The 20917-nt window shown below is 34.1% G+C and overlaps 1 long non-coding RNA gene across 2 annotated transcripts; it reads right to left on the bottom strand.

The window, feature by feature from the left end:
- LOC140822065 (uncharacterized) lies at positions 1–1628 on the bottom strand. Of its 2 annotated transcripts, XR_012115895.1 has the most exons (4): positions 1316–1628; positions 972–1132; positions 170–462; positions 1–87 (listed from the first exon to the last, which is right to left on the bottom strand). It is a non-coding gene; the product is annotated as an uncharacterized lncRNA (long non-coding RNA). The 2 variants fall into 2 exon arrangements; XR_012115896.1 differs by lacking the exons at positions 1–87; positions 170–462 and adding an exon at positions 472–874.
- Positions 1629–20917: the final 19289 nt, after the last annotated feature.

The following is a 20917-nucleotide window of genomic DNA, read 5'->3' on the forward strand; positions in this document are numbered from 1 at the left end:
AGAATGGAGTTCTTTAACTTTTTCCTCATTCTGAGCCCGTTCATCCAAAGCATGGCTAAGTTCTGTCATAAATGCTTTCCGTTCTTTCTGCGTGGAAAATAGAGTTGATGTTCAGTTTAACTAAACACACAAATATATTAAAAGAAGTAGTGGTCATCCAAGAGAGAACCTCGTGATTTCGCGCGGATTCATCTTTCTCAGCAATACTCTTTTCAAGCATATCGCACAGCAGTTCCATCTCAGCCATCAAATGTTGGACATTGATGTCACTGTCAGATTCTTGAAAACCATTATCCTGCAGATTCTTCTTCTCGACGGATTTCTGTTCTGATTCTGAATTTTCTATCTCATCCATACAATCAACGAACATATTCTCTCGTCCCCCATCCTCTGCGGTTCTCATCTCATTTGTTCCATTTCCAAATAATTTAAGGCCACATTGGTTAAGCCTCCAAAAAACACCTGCATATAAAGACATTTCCAGTGCAGAGTAAGGCAACAACCATTTTTCTATATTTCATCCTTTTCCAAAGTTAATCAAATGGTATTAGCAACAAAAAAATGATGTTTACAAGAGATATATCAAAACATTCCACCAAAAATGAATATGCATTCAAAAATATATATAGAATTTCAGCACATAACATAACCACAACAGCAGACAAATTTATGTGAACCTCAATAAGCAACTAACATGCCCACATCAAGAAACCAATGAAGAAACAATATAGAGAATCATTCTTTAATTGAATTAACATGCCTTGTCCCGACGACCTCTCCAGACACACGGGTCGAAATTCATCTATTTTAACACGGATTAAGATTTTGCTATCCAATTATATGCTCGTCTTTCTGACTCAAACTTAAAAGCTACCTGAATTTTTTAAAAATCCAAATTGAACGAGGCCTTACATTAAAGGGTGTGAAAAGTAAACTTGTAGAATCCAAAAAAAATAGTATAGAATGCACACCTGATCTACTGAATCACCAACACTATTATCTGCTGCACCATTAGTGGGCTCCATAGGAGTAAACACTGCACCTTCCTCGTATAAAAACGCATTCCTCAAAGGGTTAAAAGACATGTTTACTAATCATTACACACAAATGGAAAAACCACAGATGGAATCGCCTGTTACACGGTTTTCACGATCTGCCAAACAAGAAAAGAGATAAAAAAATCCAATCAGATTCATAAAAAAAAAATCTTGAACTAGTGTGCAAACACACACACCTATACACATGCATGTATACAAGATAAAACCAGGAAAAAAAAATGAATGAAAACCAAATTAAGTAGAATAACAGATTTTACTTTGGAATTGTTAATGGGTTTTTGTTGAAGAATAGTTACAAGGTCTCTCGGATTTTGCAGCGGTGCAAAATACTGTAAAGATTGTGCATTTATTCAGTTGCTCTACCAGCCTTCACAGGGAACACAAGCTGACCGTGATTAATTTGCTCATACGACGTCGTATTTCTGAAGCCAAACAATTTGTTTCTCTTTTCTTCAAGAATGATATACTGTTAACAAAAAGTCAATTGACCCGACCCGTATGTAGGATGTGGGTCAGAGTTACACCCTATCTATATGCTCGTAGATGGGCTCAACCAAATTGGTTACTTTGCAACATTTATATACGTTTTGGGCTAACAAAGCCGACTCCTCGTCAGTGTTGGATAGTAGTTTACTTAATTAAAAACAAAAACAAAAAACAAAAACAAAAACAAAAACAAATTTATATTATAAAATTAAGTTAAGAGAATGATTTTGAACTATTTTATTCATAACTGTGAATATTTATAAACTTGTAGATAGAAAGATGGAGATATCAATTTTAATAGAAAATATATTTACATAATCATCTATTTTCAAAATCATATCATAAAATGATTATCCACACATCAACTACTTGGTTGAATCTTTCATTTGACAAGATGGTTAGTTGAAACTTCACGAAGAGTCACGTGTTGCCTTGTTAAAACATTGACAATAAAAACGAGTGGGAAAACTTGAGCGAAGAAAAAGAGTACAACGATAGATAATCTTTCTTGTATGTTCTCTTGACGATATATGCATCTCATTAAAACATTATTAGGAAAAATCTGATAAGACAAATTAACAATTTTTTTTTGTATTAGATGTTCATAAATAGTATAGTTTGGATTATCTTAATCATCATAATGACTTTTTTTATTTTATTGAAGATATAATATTCGAGGTAGAATCTAATTCAAAGCATTGATGGATTTTTCTTTGTATATCACTGTTTAGTCAACACATCCATGACAAGTGAGAGCATTTTCTCATAATCGACACCCATGCATCTATGATGAATTTTATTTGATTAGCCAATATAATGAATATTATTTAATTATAAAAATTTATATTTTTATATTTATAAATATATATGTATAATGAAAATTTTATATATTAATACAATTAACATGATATAAGCATACATATCTAAATTAATAAAATCTAATGGTCTCAACATTATTATTTTATAACGGTTTTACTTAACGAGCATGTAATTTATAAGCCACGTCTATCGCTTAGATTTACTCTAAAAAATTATAAGGATATAAATTAAAGGCATCTTCAATGTCGTTAATTGAGCAATAATCAACATGAACGTTTGACTTTTGAGTAGAGAATAAGAAGATTTTGGTGAAATTCTTGCTTTTGAATAAACAAATGAAAAGGGGCATTCGACTTTTGGAAAATTGTAATTATATTTCGGAAAGGTGCAGAAAACATTTTATTGGGATATTTTTCAATTGAGCATTAAAAAATTAATAATAAGTTTAAATCAACTTATATCAAAATAAACATATATACATATTATTTATATGTCAGTGTGTGATAAATCCAAACGAAAGATCGATCTATATGGATAGAGGATTTGATTTCAAATTATTATGAAAATAACTAAGAATAATATGTGAGAAACATCGTATCCATATATTTAAACATTATTAACGTAAGTGGAATTTTTTGAAATTATTTCGTTTCAAATCTCTCCATCCAAATACAACTTGAGATTTTGCAGTTTATGTCAAGAGTTTATCTCTATCAAAATAATCTTTTTTCTTCGCCAAAAGGGAACATATTAGTGGGCACACACCTTGAGAAGGTTCAACTATGAAATTAAAATATGAAACACTGAGGCGACCTTTGAGCGCAGCGAAGAAAGATGTAATTTGGGCTAACGCAGAGAGTGCAGAAAGGAGCAGAAGTAGTACACGCCGTCAATCCCAATGTTTTTGTCAAGGCTGAAATTCGACAATGATCTATCTTTTTTATTAGCAAACCTGTGAAATTGAATTACTCTAACAAATTTGTGTTTGAGCTTCATAAGTATAGTTTCAAAGACTACACATCATGTCAATCAGTTAACCCTAACCAAGTATATTGGCAAGTTGCTGCAATAATTCTCCTTTGAAACTCTCAAGTTTCTAAATGAGTAAAACAAATTTATAACCAATAAACTTCATATAATGAAGCAAAATAAAAAATTTATCTAGGCTGCTTTTTGTCAAAAGGTACAGAAAGATCTAAATTCGCGATAATCTTCTTTTCAATCGTATCAAGCTCTGATAATAAGTTGTCAAAGCTCCAACCAGGTTGTGGATCGCCGTTATCCCATTAATATTTGGTGGACAGCGAAGTTCCAAATTAATGACTCTCCCGAATGTTGACAACTTCATCATTCAGACTGCGCGTCTTTCTTCTCTCTCTCAAATCTTCATATTAAAGTTGAAGGCGAGGCTAACATGCAAAAAATCGTTGGGGGTGCTTGAACATGAATTTAAAAATATTGATTTTGATGGGTTTGTAATGGACAGGTACATGCAGAATGGAGTAGAAGTAGTACACCACGCCAACCCCAACGTTTTTGTCATTTTTTCTGGGTTGAAATTCGTTAATGTTCTATCTTTTTTATTAGCAAACCAGTGATTTTGAGTTACTCTAACAAGATTGTGTTTGACCTTCATTGGTATAGTTTCACAGACGGCACATCATGGCATCAGGCAACCCTAACCAAGTATGTCAGCAAGTTGCTGCAATAATTCTCCATTGAAACTCTCAAGTTTCTGAATGAGTAAAACAAAGCTATAACCAATAAACTTCATATAACGAAGCAAAATAAAAAATTTACCTAGGCTGCTTCTTGTCAAAAGCTACAGAAAGATCTAAATTCGCGATAAGTTTTTTTTCATACATAAATGTCTGTCACATCTACCATATTTCTGTTGGGGAAGAAACAAATTCCAAAATGGAGTAGAAGTAGTACACCCCACCAACCCCAACGTTGCTAACATGGCAAAAATCGTTGGGGGGGCTTGAACATGAATTTAAAAATATTGATTTTAATGGGCTTGTAATGGACTGATACATTCAGAAAGGAGAAGAAGTAGTACACGCCGCCAACCCCAACGTTCTTGTCATTTTGTCTTGGCTGAAATTCGACAATGATCTATCTTTTGTATAGTTTCACAGCATGGCAATCAGGCAACCCTAACCAAGTATGTGGGCAAGTTGCTGCAATAATTCTCCTTTGAAGCTCTCAAGTTTCTGAATGAGTAAAGCAAAGTTATAATTAATAAACTTCATATAATGAAACAAAATAAAAAATTTACCTAGGCTGCTTCTTGTCAAAAGCTACAGAAAGATCTAAATTCGCGATAAGTTTTTTTTTATATATAAATGTCTGTCACATCTACCATATTTCCGTTGGGGAAAAAACAAATTTGAAAATGGAGTAGAAGTAGTACACCCCGCCAATCCCATGGCAAAAATCATTGGGGGGGGGGGGGTGTGCGCGCTTGAACATGAATTTAAAAATATTGATTTTCATGGTTTGTAATGGACTGGTACATGCAGAAAGGAGCAGAAGTAGTACACGCCGCCAACCCCAACGTTCTTGTCATTTTGTCTTGGCTGAAATTCGACAATGATCTATCTTTTCTTATTACCAAACATGTGAATTTGAGTTACTCTAACAAGACTGTGTTGAGCTTCATTGGTATAGTTTCACAGCATGGCAATCAGGCAACCCTAACCAAGAATGTGGGCGAGTTGCTGCAATAATTCTCCTTTGAAGCTCTCAAGTTTCTTAATCAGTAAAGCAAAGTTATAACCAATAAACTTCATATAATGAAGAAAAATAAAAAAATTACCTAGGCTGCTTCTTGTCAAAATCTACAGAAAGATCTAAATTCGCGATAATTTTTTTTTCATATATAAATGTCTGTCACATCTACGATATTTCCGTTGGGGAAAAACAATTCCAAAATGGAGTAGAAGTAGTACACCCCGTCAACCCCAACGAGGCTATCATGGCAAAGATCGTTGGGAGGGGGAACTTTTACATGAATTTAAAAATATTGATTTTGATGGGCTTGTAATGGACTGGTACATGCAGAAAAGAGCAGAAGTAGTACACGCCGCCAACCCCAACGTTCTTGTCATTTTGTCTTGGCTGAAATTCGACAATGATCTATCTTTTCTTATTAGCAAACATGTGAATTTGAGTTACTCTAACAAGACTGTGTTTGAGCTACATTGGTATAGTTTCACATCATGGCAATCAGGTAACCCTAACCAAGTATGTGGGCAAGTTGCTGCTATAATTCTCCTTTGAAGTTTTCAAGTTTCTGAATGAGTAAAGCAAAGTTATAACCATATAATGAAGCAAAATAAAAAAATTACCTAGGCTGCTTCTTGTCAAATGCTACAGAAAGATCTAAATTCGCGTTAAGTTTTTTTTTCCTATATAAATGTCTGTCACATATACCATATTTCCGTTGGGGAAAAAACAAATTCCAAAATGAAGTAGAAGTAGTACACCCCGCCAACCCCAACGTTGCTAACATGGCAAAAATTGTTGGGGGGACGGGGGAGAGGGGGGGGCTTGAACATAAATTTAAAAATATTGATTTCGATGGGCTTGTAATGGACTGATACATGTAGAAAGGAGCAGAAATAATACACGCCGCCAACCCCAACGTTCTTGTCATTTTGTCTTGGCTGAAATTCGACAATGATCAATCTTTTCTTATTAGCGAAGATGTGAATTTGAGTTACTCTAACAAAACTATGTTTGAGCTTCATTGATATAGTTTCACAGCATGGCAATCAGGCAACCCTAACCAAGTATGTGGGCAAGTTGCTGCAATAATTCTCCTTGGAAGCTCTCAAGTTTCTGAATGCGTAAAGCAAAGTTATAACCAAGAAACTTCATATAATGAAGCAAAATAAAAAATTTACCTAGGCTGCTTCTTGTCAAAAGCTACAGAAAGATCTAAATTCGCGATAAGTTTTTTTCTCATATATAAATGTCTGTCAATCTACCATATTTCCGTTGGGGAAAAAACAAATTCCAAAATGGAGTAGAAGTAGTACACCCCGGCAACAATAACGAGGCTAACATGGCAAAAATCGTTGGGGGGGGGGGGGGTGGGGGGGGGGGAGGGGCTCGAACATGAATTTAAAAATATTGATTTTGATGGGCTTGTAATGGACTGGTACATGCAGAAAGAAGCAGAAGTAGTACACGCCGCCAACCCAACGTTCTTGTCATTTTGTCTTGGCTGAAATTCGACAATGATCTATCTTTTGTATAGTTTCACAGCATGGCAATCAGGCAACCCTAACCAAGTATGTGGGCAAGTTGCTGCAATAATTCTCCTTTGAAGCTCTCAAGTTTCTGAATGAGTAAAGCAAAGTTATAATTAATAAACTTCATATAATGAAACAAAATAAAAAATTTACCTAGGCTGCTTCTTGTCAAAAGCTACAGAAAGATCTAAATTCGCGATAAGTTTTTTTTCATATATAAATGTCTGTCACATCTTGTAACGCCCCGAAAATTTTAAGGTTCACGTAAACCACATGCGCGCCATTATTAAATTCTTTTGTATATTAATTAATTATTTGAATTTGCATTAATTAATTATGTGACATGTATGCTTATATGCTAAATTAGATTTTTATTTTCATCATGCATAAAATGGTATTTTTAGGAATATTCAAGTGACGATCGAGGAACGGGGACCGAGGGCTAAAAAAGTAAAGGATTTTTATTAAATGATTATTTTTTTATTATTTAAAATGAGGTCGATGCTTTTAAGTTTTATTTTCAAAAATAAGGGTTTTTGTGGAGTGATTTTATATGCCGGAACGTAAATTTTATCGGTGTTAGTTTTTCAACTAAAATACGAACTTCTTGGCAACCCGGCTATTAAATTCACAAACTTATTTTAGTAAAACTATTTTAATATTTTAATTAAATCCTAATTAAGACTAATGGGCCTAAACTTAAGCTTAATGGGCCTAAACTTAATTATGGAGATAATTAACTATTTAATATTTTATAACCCACCCCAACCCCTCATTCTCACGCACACTCTTTTAAAAATTAAAAACTCTCCCCACCCCACACACACAACACACACGGCACACACTCATAGAAAGCAAGGAATTTATTGAGATTAATTGAGAAAGCTTCAAAGGAAACTCCATAGCCTTCGTCTCTTCGTCGCCGTTCTTCGTCGTCAACGTTTAATCGTGCGTTTAAAACGCAAAGGCACGCCATATTCTCTTTTTACTCATCTTTCACACCATATTATGTGTTTGATACATGATTGCATGAAAAACATGATACAACTTTTATATTTTCGTTTTTATGGTTATACATGCACAAAACAAGAGTTTTTCTTTTTTAAAACTCTTCATAATGATGCACAAAGGGGCTGCCATGGTAGGGATACTTGAAGGGATGTCTTTTCACATGTTTAAGGGTCCCTAGGTGGATGTTTAAGGGCTGAAAAAAATAGGGAAAAAATAAAAACGAAAATAGACTCCTTAAAGGAAAGGACTCTTTGACTAGGCTGTTAATTGGTTCTAATTGGCTTGATTTGGGTTGAATATGGGTTATTTTGGTGTTATTAAGATTTGGTTCAAGTTTGGTAAAGTTTGGAGAAGTTTCGAGTCCATACGAGTCAAAACCGGGAAGTACGTCTAAGTTTAAAAACGAATCGGGAAACATCCAGTTAAGCTTTATAAAATTATGAAAAATTAGGTTTAAGCTTAAATAATTATTAGAAGTCTAATTTTTAAATTTAGAAATTTTATATTAAAGTTTGGGATTTTTCGGAATTAAAACGCCTTCAAAACGTCAATTTACGAAATAATTAAAAAGCCTAGATTTAAGCTAAAGAAAATTATGGGAATTTTAATTTAGGCTAAAATGATTATTTGGGACATGTTGGAGTCATGAAAATCAAGAAAAAGTCAAAAACGTAAAATTTTACGTCTAGGGGTAAAACGGTCTTTTTACACCTAAAAATTAGTAAACGTCATGGCAGTGCCCGTAATGCTGTTTTATATGCTAATATGATTATTTTCAATGATTATGCATGCTTATATGTTAATATGTCAATTTTATATGTTTATGGATTTTTAAGACGTTAATATGTTTAATGTTTTATGATTTAATATGCTAAAATGTTTATTTTAAATGTTTACGTTTATTTTAACATTTAGGATGTAAAAATGTCTATTTTAAAATGTTCATGTATGTTTATGATTTTTAATATGTTAAGTTATGATTTTTAAATGTCTATGATTTTTATGATTTAAATATGGGCATTTAAAAGACATGTTGCATGCTTGGTTTCAAAATAAAAAATGATATTATATACATGATTTTTATTAAGTGGTGATAACATGTTGAAGGAAGTGAAGGGATTGTGACTACTGAGATTGATATTTTATTTTTCACTTCTTCCTGTGTGTCAAAAAATGGGAAAAAAATGTCAACAACTATTAGTCCTATGATGGTAAAAGAATGAATGAAAAAATTAAGATCAAACACGCACTAATCTATTATTAAAATTATAGTTGATTGCAAAAGAGAGTTCAGAGTTGTTAACCTCGTTGATATCATTTTCCAAAATGGAGTAGAAGTAGTACACCCCGCCAACCCTAACGAGGCTAACATGGCAAAAATCGTTGGGGGGGGGGGGGGGGCGCTTGAACATGCATTTAAAAATATTGATTTTGATGGGCTTGTTGTGGACTGGTACATGCAAAAAGGAGCAGAAATAGTACACGCCGCCAACCCCAACGTTTTTGTCATTTTGTCTTGGCTGAAATTCGACAATGATCCATCTTTTCTTATTAGAAAACATATGAATTTGATCGAATCATTTTTCTATTACAGTAAGGGCTGTCTTACTTTGAGATAAGATTTGCTAGTTGCCGTAACATAAAAAGAAATAAAAGAATTATAGAGACGAACGCCAATAAGCATACATAATGTTTAGATACAAAAAATATTTAAATGATATACGTGCGAAAAGAACCTCTTCTTCAGCTTTGATCCTTTCTTGACGTATTTTTTCTTCTATGCGAGCCTTCTCTTTCCGTTTAGCTTCTTCACGAGCTGCGTCGTCTCTTATTCTTTTATCTTCTAGTTGTGTTATGTGCTCATGATCTCTTTGTAGAGCTGTAAGTTGATTATTAAGTGCTTCTGCACTGCCATAATTCAATAAAATCTTAATCACTGTATTTTCATTCTATTAAAATTATCAGAGTAGACATAATAGGAACGCAACTTTGAAAGCCTCGCTAATCACTTGAAAGAATTTTTAAGCAGTGAAAAATAATATCAAGGTCATCATAATTGAGATGTAGATCATAGATAGTTTAAACAATTTTCAGATAAATTGAATTCATATGCCAATCATATATGTACACCTTAATGACCTTCCAATAGTCACAAGTGTCATGAAACTTTATAATCTCAAAACAATAACAAATCTGATGAGTTTTGTCAGGTAGTCAATTACAAGATAAGTGTTACTTCCCACTACCCATAGATACTATGAGTTATCAGGTAGTACAGCTACAGATACAAGATTTTTCAAAAGGAAGAATTTCCAAATTGTTGGGGGGCGGGGGCGAGGGGGGGTGCTTGAACATGAATTTTAAAATATTAATTTTGATGGGCTTGTAATGGACTGGTACATGCAGAAAGGAGCATAAATAGTACACGCCGCCAACCCAACGTTCTTGAAAGCCTCGCTAATCACTTGAAAGAATTTTTAAGCAGTGAAAAATAATATCAAGGTCATCATAATTGAGATATAGATCATAGATAGTTTAAACAATTTTCAGATAAATTGAATTCATATGCCAATCATATATGTACACCTTAATGACCTTCCAATAGTCACAAGTGTCATGGAACTTTATAATCTCAAAACAATAACAAATCTGATGAGTTTTGTCAGGTAGTCAATTACAAGATAAGTGTTACTCCCACTACCCATAGATACTATGAGTTATCAGGTAGTACAGCTACAGATATAAGATTTTTCAAAAGGAAGAATTTTCAAATTATTGGGGGCGGGGGCGAGGGAGGGTGCTTGAACATGAATTTAAAAATATTAATTTTGATGGGCTTGTAATGGACTGGTACATGCAGAAAGGAGCAGAAGTAGTACACGCCGCCAACCCAACGTTCTTGAAAGCCTCGCTAATCACTTGAAAGAATTTTTAAGCAGTGAAAAATAATATCAAGGTCATCATAATTGAGATTTAGATCATAGACAGTTTAAACAATTTTAAGATAAATTGAATTCATATGCCAATCATATATGTACACCTTAATGACCTTCCAATAGTCACAAGTGTCATGGAACTTTATAATCTCAAAACAATAACAAATCTGATGAGTTTTGTCAGGTAGTCAATTACAAGATAAGTGTTACTTCCCACTACCCATAGATACTATGAGTTATCAGGTAGTACAGCTACAGATATAAGATTTTTCAAAAGGAAGAATTTCCAAATTGTTGGGGGGCGGGGGCGATGGGGGGTGCTTGAACATGAATTTAAAAATATTAATTTTGATGGGCTTGTAATGGACTGGTACATGCAGAAAGGAGCAGAAGTAGTACACGCCGCCAACCCAACGTTCTTGAAAGCCTCGCTAATCACTTGACAGAATTTTTAAGCAGTGAAAAATAATATCAAGGTCATCATAATTGAGATGTAGATAATAGATAGTTTAAACAATTTTCAGATAAATTGAATTCATATGCAGATCATATATGTACACCTTAATGACCTTCTAATAGTCACAAGTGTCATGGAACTTTATAATCTCAAAACAATAACAAATCTGATGAGTTTTGTCAGGTAGTCAATTACAAGATAAGTGTTACTTCCCACTACCCATAGATACTATGAGTTATCAGGTAGTACAGCTACAGATATAAGATTTTTCAAAAGAAAGAATTTTCAAATTGTTGGGGGGCGGGGCGAGGGGGGGTGCTTGAACATGAATTTTAAAATATTAATTTTGATGGGCTTGTAATGGACTGGTATATGCAGAAAGGAGCAGAATTAGTACACGCCGCCAACCCAACGTTCTTGAAAGCCTCGCTATTCACTTGAAAGAATTTTTAAGCAGTGAAAAATAATATCAAGGTCATCATAATTGAGATGTAGATCATAGATAGTTTAAACAATTTTCAGATAAATTGAATTCATATGTCAATCATATATGTACAAATTAATGACCTTCCAATAGTCACAAGTGTCATGGAACTTTATAATCTCAAAACAATAACAAATCTGATGAGTTTTGTCAGGTAGTCAATTACAAGATAATTGTTACTTCCCACTACCCATAGATACTATGAGTTATCAGGTAGTACAGCTACAGATATAAGATTTTTCAAAAGGAAGAATTTCCAAATTGTTGGGGGGCGGGGGCGAGGGGGGGTGCTTGAACATGAATTTAAAAATATTAATTTTGATGGGCTTGTAATGGACTGGTACATGCAGAAAGGAGCAGAAGTAGTACACGCCGCCAACCCAACGTTCTTGAAAGCCTCGCTAATCACTTGAAAGAATTTTTAAGCAGTTAAAAATAATATCAAGGTCATCATAATTGAGATGTAGATCATAGATAGTTTAAACAATTTTCAGATAAATTGAATTCATATGCCAATCATATATGTACACCTTAATGACCTTCCAATAGTCACAAGTGTCATGGAACTTTATAATCTCAAAACAATAACAAATCTGATGAGTTTTGTCAGGTAGTCAATTACAAGATAAGTGTTACTTCCCACTACCCATAGATACTATGAGTTATCAGGTAGTACAGCTACAGATACAAGATTTTTCAAAAGAAAGAATTTTCAAATTGTTGGGGGGCGGGGCGAGGGGGGGTGCTTGAACATGAATTTAAAAATATTAATTTTGATGGGCTTGTATGGACTGGTATATGCAGAAAGGAGCAGAATTAGTACCCGCCGCCAACCTAACGTTCTTGAAAGCCTCGCTAATCACTTGAAAGAATTTTTAAGCAGTGAAAATTAATATCAAGGTCATCATAATTGAGATCTAGATCATAGATAGTTTAAACAATTTTCAGATAAATTGAATTCATATGCCAATCATATATGTACACCTTAATGACCTTCCAATAGTCACAAGTGTCATGGAACTTTATAATCTCAAAACAATAACAAATCTGATGAGTTTTGTCAGGTAGTCAATTACAAGATAAGTGTTACTTCCCACTACCCATAGATACGATGAGTTATCAGGTAGTACAGCTACAGATATAAGATTTTTCAAAAGGAAGAATTTCCAAATTGTTGGGGGGCGGGGGCGAGGGGGGGGTGCTTGAACATGAATTTAAAAATATTAATTTTGATGGGCTTGTAATGGACTGGTACATGTAGAAAGGAGCAGAAGTAGTACACGCCGCCAACCCAACGTTCTTGAAAGCCTCGCTAATCACTTGAAAGAATTTTTAAGCAGTGAAAAATAATATCAAGGTCATCATAATTGAGATGTAGATCATAGATAGTTTAAACAATTTTCAGATAAATTGAATTCATATGCCAATCATATATGTACACCTTAATGACCTTCCAATAGTCACAAGTGTCATGGAACTTTATAATCTCAAAACAATAACAAATCTGATGAGTTTTGTCAGGTAGTCAATTACAAGATAATTGTTACTTCCCACTACCCATAGATACTATGAGTTATCAGGTAGTACAGCTACAGATAAAAGATTTTTCAAAAGGAAGAATTTCCAAATTGTTGGGGGGCGGGGGCGAGGGGGGGTGCTTGAACATGAATTTAAAAATATTAATTTTGATGGGCTTGTAATGGACTGGTACATGCAGAAAAGAGCAGAAGTAGTACACGCCGCCAACCCAACGTTCTTGAAAGCCTCGCTAATCACTTGAAAGAATTTTTAAGCAGTGAAAATTAATATCAAGGTCATCATAATTGAGATCTAGATCATAGATAGTTTAAACAATTTTCAGATAAATTGAATTCATATGCCAATCATATATGTACACCTTAATGACCTTCCAATAGTCACAAGTGTCATGGAACTTTATAATCTCAAAACAATAACAAATCTGATGAGTTTTGTCAGCTAGTCAATTACAAGATAAGTGTTACTTCCCACTACCCATAGATACTATGAGTTATCAGGTAGTACAACTACAGATATAAGATTTTCCAAAAGAAAGAATTTTCAAATTGTTGGGGGGCGGGGCGAGGGGGGGTGCTTGAACATGAATTTAAAAATATTAATTTTGATGGGCTTGTAATGGACTGGTACATGCAGAAAGGAGCAGAATTAGTACACGCCGCCAACCCAACGTTCTTGAAAGCCTCGCTAATCACTTGAAAGAATTTTTAAGCAGTTAAAAATAATATCAAGGTCATCATAATTGAGATGTAGATCATAGATAGTTTAAACAATTTTCAGATAAATTGAATTCATATGTCAATCATATATGTACAAATTAATGACCTTCCAATAGTCACAAGTGTCATTGAACTTTATAATCTCAAAACAATAACAAATCTGATGAGTTTTGTCAGGTAGTCAATTACAAGATAAGTGTTACTTCCCACTACCCATAGATACTATGAGTTATCAGGTAGTACAGCTACAGATACAAGATTTTTCAAAAGGAAGAATTTCCAAATTGTTGGGGGGCGGGGGCGAGGTGGGGTGCTTGAACATGAATTTAAAAATATTAATTTTGATGGGCTTGTAATGGACTGGTATATGCAGAAAGGAGCAGAATTAGTACACGCCGCCAACCCAACGTTCTTGAAAGCCTCGCTAATCACTTGAAAGAATTTTTAAGCAGTGAAAAATAATATCAAGGTCATCATAATTGAGATGTAGATCATAGATAGTTTAAACAATTTTCAGATAAATTGAATTCATATGACAATCATATATGTACACCTTAATGACCTTTCAATAGTCACAAGTGTCATGGAACTTTATAATCTCAAAACAATAACAAATCTGATGAGTTTTGTCAGGTAGTCAATTACAAGATAAATGTTACTTCCCACTACCCATAGATACTATGAGTTATCAGGTAGTACAGCTACAGATATAAGATTTTTCAAAAGGAAGAATTTCCAAATTGTTGGGGGGCGGGGGTGAGGGGGGGGGGTGCTTGAACATGAATTTAAAAATATTAATTTTGATGGGCTTGTAATGGACTGGTACATGCAGAAAGGAGCAGAAGTAGTACACGCCGCCAACCCAACGTTCTTGAAAGCCTCGCTAATCACTTGAAAGAATTTTTAAGCAGTGAAAAATAATATCAAGGTCATCATAATTGAGATGTAGATCATAGATAGTTTAAACAATTTTCAGATAAATTGAATTCATATGCAGATCATATATGTACACCTTAATGACCTTCCAATAGTCACAAGTGTCATGAAACTTTATAATCTCAAAACAATAACAAATCTGTGGAGTTTTGTCAGGTAGTCAATTACAAGATAAGTGTTACTTCCCACTACCCATAGATACTATGAGTTATCAGGTAGTACAACTACAAATATAAGATTTTTCAAAAGAAGAATTTCCAAATTGTTGGGGGGCGGGGGCAAGGGGGTGCTTGAACATGAATTTAAAAATATTAATTTTGATGGGCTTGTAATGGACTGGTACATGCAGAAAGGAGCAGAAGTAGTACACGCCGCCAACCCAACGTTCTTGAAAGCCTCGCTAATCACTTGAAAGAATTTTTAAGCAGTGAAAAATAATATCAAGGTCATCATAATTGAGATGTAGATCATAGATAGTTTAAACAATTTTCAGATAAATTGAATTCATATGCCAATCATATATGTACACCTTAATGACCTTCCAATATTCACAAGTGTCATGGAACTTTATAATCTCAAAACAATAACAAATCTAATGAGTTTTGTCATGTAGTCAATTACAAGATAAGTGTTACTTCCCACTACCCATAGATACTATGAGTTATCAGATAGTACAGCTACAGATAGAAGATTTTTCAAAAGGAAGAATTTCCAAATTGTTGGGGGGCGGGGGCAAGGGGGTGCTTGAACATGAATTTAAAAATATTAATTTTGATGGGCTTGTAATGGACTGGTACATGCAGAAAGGAGCAGAAGTAGTACACGCCGCCAACCCAACGTTCTTGAAAGCCTCGCTAATCACTTGAAAGAATTTTTAAGCAGTGAAAAATAATATCAAGGTCATCATAATTGAGATGTAGATCATAGATAGTTTAAACAATTTTCAGATAAATTGAATTCATATGCAGATCATATATGTACACCTTAATGACCTTCCAATAGTCACAAGTGTCATGGAACTTTATAATCTCAAAACAATAACAAATCTGATGAGTTTTGTCAGGTAGTCAATTACAAGATAATTGTTACTTCCCACTACCCATAGATACTATGAGTTATCAGGTAGTACAGCTACAGATATAAGATTTTTCAAAAGGAAGAATTTCCAAATTGTTGGGGGGCGGGGGCGAGGGGGGGTGCTTGAACATGAATTTAAAAATATTAATTTTGATGGGCTTGTAATGGACTGGTACATGCAGAAAGGAGCAGAAGTAGTACACGCCGCCAACCCAACGTTCTTGAAAGCCTCGCTAATCACTTGAAAGAATTTTTAAGCAGTGAAAAATAATATCAAGGTCATCATAATTGAGATGTAGATCATAGATAGTTTAAACAATTTTCAGATAAATTGAATTCATATGCAGATCATATATGTACACCTTAATGACCTTCCAATAGTCACAAGTGTCATGGAACTTTATAATCTCAAAACAATAACAAATCTGATGAGTTTTGTCAGGTAGTCAATTACAAGATAATTGTTACTTCCCACTACCCATAGATACTATGAGTTATCAGGTAGTACAGCTACAGATATAAGATTTTTCAAAAGGAAGAATTTCCAAATTGTTGGGGGGCGGGGGCGAGGGGGGGTGCTTGAACATGAATTTAAAAATATTAATTTTGATGGGCTTGTAATGGACTGGTACATGCAGAAAGGAGCAGAAGTAGTACACGCCGCCAACCCAACATTCTTGAAAGCCTCGCTAATCACTTGAAAGAATTTTTAAGCAGTGAAAAATAATATCAAGGTCATCATAATTGAGATGTAGATCATAGATAGTTTAAACAATTTTCAGATAAATTGAATTCATATGCCAATCATATATGTACACCTTAATGACCTTCCAATAGTCACAAGTGTCATGGAACTTTATAATCTCAAAACAATAACAAATCTGATGAGTTTTGTCAGGTAGTCAATTACAAGATAATTGTTACTTCCCACTACCCATAGATACTATGAGTTATCAGGTAGTACAGCTACAGATATAAGATTTTTCAAAAGGAAGAATTTCCAAATTGTTGGGGGGCGGGGGCGAGGGGGGGTGCTTGAACATGAATTTAAAAATATTAATTTTGATGGGCTTGTAATGGACTGGTACATGCAGAAAGGAGCAGAAGTAGTACACGCCGCCAACCCAATGTTCTTGAAAGCCTCGCTAATCACTTGAAAGAATTTTTAAGCAGTTAAAAATAATATCAAGGTCATCATAATTGAGATGTAGATCATAGATAGTTTAAACAATTTTCAGATAAATTGAATTCATATGCCAATCATATATGTACACCTTAATGACCTTCCAATAGTCACAAGTGTCATGGAACTTTATAATCTCAAAACAATAACAAATCTGATGAGTTTTGTCAGGTAGTCAATTACAAGATAAGTGTTACTTTCCACTACCCATAGATACTATGAGTTATCAGGTAGTACATCTACAGATATAAGATTTTTCAAAAGGAAGAATTTCCAAATTGGCTTTCAAGCAGCCACTTATTATGGGAGAAACTCCAAAGGAAGTCGTTAAAAGAAAGAACATCTTCATAGCATACATAAAATATGCCGGGTTAGAAAGTCTCAAACCCATTTCAACATTTAAATATAGGAAACATAATGAAAATTAAGAGTCGAGGTATGCAGTTTAAAAGGTCATACATTGTACGTTGATACTGCAAATCAAATTTTCGCTCACTCTCTTGCTGTGTTCTTCTATGCTTATCGATTTTAGCAATTTAAGAAGCAAACTTCTCATTCTCTGTAACCAAATTTTTCTCTAAGATTGATATTTTTTTTTTCACTTCCTCCTGTGTGTCAAAAAATGGGAAAAAAATGTCAACAACTATTAGTCCTATGATGGTAAAAGAATGAATGAAAAAATTAAGATCAAACACGCACTAATCTATTATTAAAATTATAGTTGATGGCAAAAGAGAGTTCAGAGTTGTTAACCTCGTTGATATCATTTTCCAAAATGGATTAGAAGTAGTACACCCCGCCAACCCTAACGAGGATAACATGGCAAAAATCGTTGGGGGGGGGCGCTTGAACATGCATTTAAAAATATTGATTTTGATGGGCTTGTTGTGGACTGGTAAATGCAAAAAGGAGCAGAAGTAGTACACGCTGCCAACCCCAACGTTTTTGTCATTTTGTCTTGGCTGAAATTCGACAATGATCTATCTTTTCTTATTAGAAAACATATGAATTTGATCGAATCATTTTTCTATTACAGTAAGGGCTGTCTTACTTTGCATGCAACTTTAATACAAAACATTAAATGAATCTGAAACTTCTTCACTTGTCTTTTCTTTACTATACGATCCGTTAGCTCTTCAGGTCTCCATCAATCAGATGTTGAGATATTAAGTGTCTTGCATAATTTAAAATCTTAATCACTGTATCTAGATTAAATTACAGAGTAGAATAATAGGAACCAACCTTGAAAGCCTCGCAAAATCACTTGAAAGAATGTTTTAAGCAGTGAAAAATAATATCAATGTTCATCATAATGAGAGTGGTAGATCATAGATAGTTTAAAACAATATTCAGAATTACCTTGGAATTCATATGCCAATCATATATGTACACCTTAATGACCTTCCAATAGTCACAAGTGTCATGGAACTTTATAATCTCAAAACAATAACAAATCTGATGAGTTTTGTCAGGTAGTCAATTACAAGATAACTGTTACTTCCCACTACCCATAGATACTATGAGTTATCAGGTAGTACAGCTACAGATATAAGATTTTTCAAAAGGAAGAATTTCCAAATTGTTGGGGGGCGGGGGCGAGGGGGGGTGATTGAACATGAATTTAAAAATATTAATTTTGATGGGCTTGTAATGGACTGGTACATGCAGAAAGGAGCAGAAGTAGTACACGCCGCCAGCTCAACGTTCTTGAAAGCCTCGCTAATCACTTGAAAGAATTTTTAAGCAGTGAAAAATAATATCAAGGTCATCATAATTGAGATGTAGATCATAGATAGTTTAAACAATTTTCAGATAAATTGAATTCATATGCCAATCATATATGTACACCTTAATGACCTTCCAATAGTCACAAGTGGCATGGAACTTTATAATCACAAAACAATAACAAATCTGATGAGTTTTGTCAGGTAGTCAATTACAAGATAAGTGTTACTTCCCACTACCCATAGATACTATGAGTTATCAGGTAGTACAGCTACATATATAAGATTTTTAAAAAAAGAATTTCCAAATTTTTGGGGGGGTGGGGCGAGGGGGGGTGCTTGAACATGAATTTAAAAATATTAATTTTGATGGGCTTGTAATGGACTGGTACATGCAGAAAAGAGCAGAAGTAGTACACGCCGCCAACCCAACGTTCTTGAAAGCCTCGCTAATCACTTGAAAGAATTTTTAAGCAGTGAAAAATAATATCAAGGTCATCATAATTGAGATGTAGATCATAGATAGTTTAAACAATTTTCAGATAAATTGAATTCATATGCCAATCATATATGTACACCTTAATGACCTTCCAATAGTCACAAGTGTCATGGAACTTTATAATCTCAAAACAATAACAAATCTGATGAGTTTTGTCAGGTAGTCAATTACAAGATAAGTGTTACTTCCCACTACCCATAGATACTATGAGTTATCAGGTAGTACAGCTACAGATATAAGATTTTTCAAAAGGAAGAATTTCCAAATTGTTGGGGGGCGGGGGCGAGGGGGGGTGCTTGAACATGAATTTAAAAATATTAATTTTGATGGGCTTGTAATGGACTGGTACATGCAGAAAGGAGCAGAAGTAGTACACGCCGCCAACCCAACGTTCTTGAAAGCCTCGCTAATCACTTGAAAGAATTTTTAAGCAGTGAAAAATAATATCAAGGTCATCATAATTGAGATGTAGATCATAGATAGTTTAAACAATTTTCAGATAAATTGAATTCATATGCCAATCATATATGTACACCTTAATGACCTTCCAATAGTCACAAGTGTCATGGAACTTTATAATCTCAAAACAATAACAAATCTGATGAGTTTTGTCAGGTAGTCAATTACAAGATAAGTGTTAATTCCCACTATCCATAGATACTATGAGTTATCAGGTAGTAAAGCTACAGATATAAGATTTTTCAAAAGGAAGAATTTCCAAATTGGCTTTCAAGCAGCCACTTATTATGGGAGAAACTCCAAAAGAAGTCGTTAAAAGAAAGAACATTTTCATAGCATACATAAAATATGCCGGGTTAGAAAGTCTCAAACCCATTTCAACATTTAAATATAGGAAACATAATGAAAATTAAGAGTCGAGGTATGCAGTTTAAAAGGTCATACATTGTACGTTGATACTGCAAATCAATTTTTCGCTCCCTCTCTTGCTGTGTTCTTCTATGCTTATCGATTTTAGCAATTTAAGAAGCAAACTTCTCATTCTCTGTAACCAAATTTATCTCTAAGATTGATATTTTATTTTTCACATCCTCCTGTGTGTCACAAAATGGGAAAAAAATGTCAACAACTATTAGTCCTATGATGGTAAAAGAATGAATGAAAAAATTAAGATCAAACACGCACTAATCTATTATTAAAATTATAGTTGATGGCAAAAGAGAGTTCAGAGTTGTTAACCTCGTTGATATCATTTTCCCAAATCATCACACACAAATCAAGTATGTCTACTCACCGAAACATAAAGCTGAAATTCATGATTTAGCTCATGGAGTGCGGCTTCTGCTAATCCCACTTTATCCATCAAATGACATTGAGCATCAATAGAAACACATAATCAGAATCATCACTGCAAAAAAACAAAGGTGATCAAAAACCTGGTGTACACTAAGAATTAAGGAACATGTAAACTTGATTGTTTAAGGGGAGGAGGGGGGAGGTTTGAACATTAATTTAAAAATATTTATTTTGATGGTCTTGTAATGGAAAGGTACATGCAGAAAGGAGTAGAAGTAGTACACGCCGCCAACCCCAACGTTCTTATCATTTTGTCTAAGCTGAAATTCGACAATGATCTATCTTTTCTTATTAGCAAACATGTGAATTTGAATTACTCTAACAAAATTGTGTTTGAGCTTCATTGGTATAGTTTCACTGACGGCACATCATGACAATCAGGCAACCCTAACCAAGTATGTGGGCAAGTTGCTCAA

The sequence above is a fragment of the Primulina eburnea genome, unplaced genomic scaffold (genome assembly GCF_022965805.1).
Source record: "Primulina eburnea isolate SZY01 unplaced genomic scaffold, ASM2296580v1 ctg739_ERROPOS11973397, whole genome shotgun sequence".
Lineage (NCBI taxonomy): Eukaryota > Viridiplantae > Streptophyta > Magnoliopsida > Lamiales > Gesneriaceae > Primulina > Primulina eburnea.